At 35.3% G+C, this 2,701-nt stretch overlaps 1 non-coding gene across 1 annotated transcript; it reads right to left on the bottom strand.

The window, feature by feature from the left end:
- Nucleotides 1-528: 528 nt before the first annotated feature.
- LOC136327910 (U6 spliceosomal RNA) lies at nt 529-635 on the bottom strand. Its single transcript, XR_010729967.1, has one exon. It is a non-coding gene; the product is annotated as a U6 spliceosomal RNA (small nuclear RNA).
- Nucleotides 636-2,701: the final 2,066 nt, after the last annotated feature.

Genomic DNA, 2,701 nt, shown 5'->3' with positions numbered 1-2,701 from the left:
GACTATTTTGTCATTGTAAAATGTCTGCTTTATCATTCATAATACCTCTTGCCTTAAATGTCTCCCTTATTTATAGTTAATTTTGGTATATATATATATTTTTTAAAATTATTTTTATTAATTTTAATTTATTGTGTTAACGTGGATTTAAGTGTCCCACTGAATACAACACCCTCAACCTCCTCCCTCGTGTTCCTATTTACACCCCTTTTGCCCACCTCCTCCTAACTCCCACACCCTTTCTCTCTGAGATTTGCTGTCCTGTCATCTGTATCTCTGTGTCATGTATATATAATTTCACTAATCCCCTCACCTTCTCTGATCCCATCCCCTCATCCCACTTCCCTCTGACAGTTGTCCCTCTGGTCCCTGTGACCCTGCCTCTGCCTCTATTTTGATCCTTGGTTCACTTTGTTCCTTAGATACCACATTTAAGTGAAATCATATGATATGTCTTTCTCTGCCTGGCTTATTTTACTTAGCATAATAGTCTTCGGGTCCATCCATGTCATTGCAGAAGGTAAAATAAAAATTATGGAATACTTCACAAATTTGCATGTCATCCTTGCACAGGGGCCATGCTAATCTCCTCTGTACTGTTCCAATTTTAGGATTTGTGCTGCTGAAGCAAGCACTATATTTTACTATCATATTATTTTCATTATTTTCGGTTTTGTATTTAAAATGTGTTTTTAATGACTGCTCATATTTTGACCATGTCATAAAATTTACTCAGTTCAATGTGAACATAGTCATACTACCTTCTCTTGGGTCAATTAAGGTGTATTTTTTAAATTAATAATTTAATTTTAACTTACTTTTAAAAGTTGTTTCTTATAAACATCAGATTAGGTTTCATTTTCTCTCCCTTTGTTTATATTCTGTCTATGTCTTTCAGTTGGATCCGTAATCCATTCACATTTACTGTTAATATTGATAAAGTTACATTTGCATTTACCATCTTGTTATTTGCTGTTGTTTATTTTCACTAATTTACTTATTTATTTTTAATATTTTATTGAATATTTTGGTGTGATACTGGTTAGTAAAATTATATAGCTTTCAGGTATATAATTCTCTAATAAAACATTACCTGTGTATGGTATTATGTATTCAGCACCCCAAGTCAAGTCTCCCTCCATCATAATTTGTTGCCCCTTAACTCTCTTCTATACCCCTCACCACTCCCTTTTCCTCTTGTAATCCCCATACTAGTGTCTGTGTCTATAATTTATTTGCCTAATCCCTTCAGCTTTCTGTCATATCTGTTCATTTCTTTTAATTAATTAATTTATTTATTTATTGTGTTTACATAAATTCTAGTGTCTCCCCAAAAGCATCCCCTTTCCCCTGTATTTCCCTCAACATTGTCCTTACTCCCCTCCCAACAGCTTCCTTCCTCTCTTCCCTTCAGGTTTAATTTCATTCCTCAGTTCACATTGTTCCTTGGATTCCTCAAATGAGTGAGGTGATATGATATTTTCTTTCTCTGCCTAGCTTATTCACTCAACATAATAGTTTTCAGGTCCATCATATTGCTGCAAAATGTAATATTTCCTTCTTTTTTATGGCCCCGTAGTATTCCATTGTATATTTGTGCCACAACACTTTAATCCACTCCTCCAGGGTAGGACACTTGGGCTGTTTCCAGATCTTCGCTATTGTGAACAATGATGTCATGACCATGGGGGTGCATTTCTTTTTTTCAGACATTGATATGGTATCCTTGGGATATATTTCTATAAGTGGGATGGCTGGGTCATAGGGCAGTTCAATTTCTAATTTTTTAAGGAATCTCCATACTGTTTTCCACAGTGGCAGCACCACTCGGCATTGCCACTAGCAGTGCAGGAGGGTTCCCCTTTCTCCACATCCTTGCCAGCACCTATCATGTGTTGTTTTGTTAATGAGCGGCATTCTGATCTGTGTGAGGTGGTATCTCATTGTGGCTTTAATTTGCATTGCTCTAACAATTAATGATGTTGAACATTTTCCATTTGTCTGTTGTCCATCAATATGTCCTTTTTGGAGAAGTGTTTATTCATTTCTTTTGCCCATTTTTTAATTGGATTGTTTGTCCTCCTGGTGTTGAGTTTTGTAAGTTCTTTATAAATTTTGTTATTAACCCCTTATCAGATATATTGTCGAATATGTTCTCCCATTGTGTGGCTTGTCTTTTTATTCTGTTCATATTGTCTTTAGCTGTTCAAAAGCTTTTTAGTTTGATATAGTCCCATTTGTTTATCCTGTCTTTTATTTCACTTGCCTGTGGAGATAAATCAGCAAATATATTGCTGCGATAGATGTCAGTGAGCTTACTGCTTATGTTTTCTTCTAAGATGCTTATGGTTTCACGACTTACATTTAAGTCCTTTATTCATTTTAGGTTTATTTCTGTGCATGGTATAAGTTGGTGGTCTAGTTTCATTTTTTTTGCATGTAACTGTCCAGTTTTCCCAACACCATTTGTTAAAAAGACTGTCTTTACTCCATTGCATGCTCTTACCTCCTTTGTCAAATATCAATTGTCCATAAAGTTGTGAGTTTATTTCTGGGTTCTCTGTTCTGTTCCATTGATCTATATGCCTGTTCTTATGCCAGTACCAAGCTGTTTTGAGTACAATGATCTTGTAGTAAAACTCGATTCCCATTTTATTCTTCTTTTTCAAGATCGCTGAGGCTATTTGTGTTCTTTTTTGGT

The sequence above is a fragment of the Saccopteryx bilineata genome, chromosome 2 (genome assembly GCF_036850765.1).
Source record: "Saccopteryx bilineata isolate mSacBil1 chromosome 2, mSacBil1_pri_phased_curated, whole genome shotgun sequence".
Classification (NCBI taxonomy): Eukaryota; Metazoa; Chordata; class Mammalia; order Chiroptera; family Emballonuridae; genus Saccopteryx; species Saccopteryx bilineata.
The sequence above is the reverse complement of the archived record's forward strand: the minus strand, read 5'-3'. Positions and strand labels throughout refer to the sequence as shown.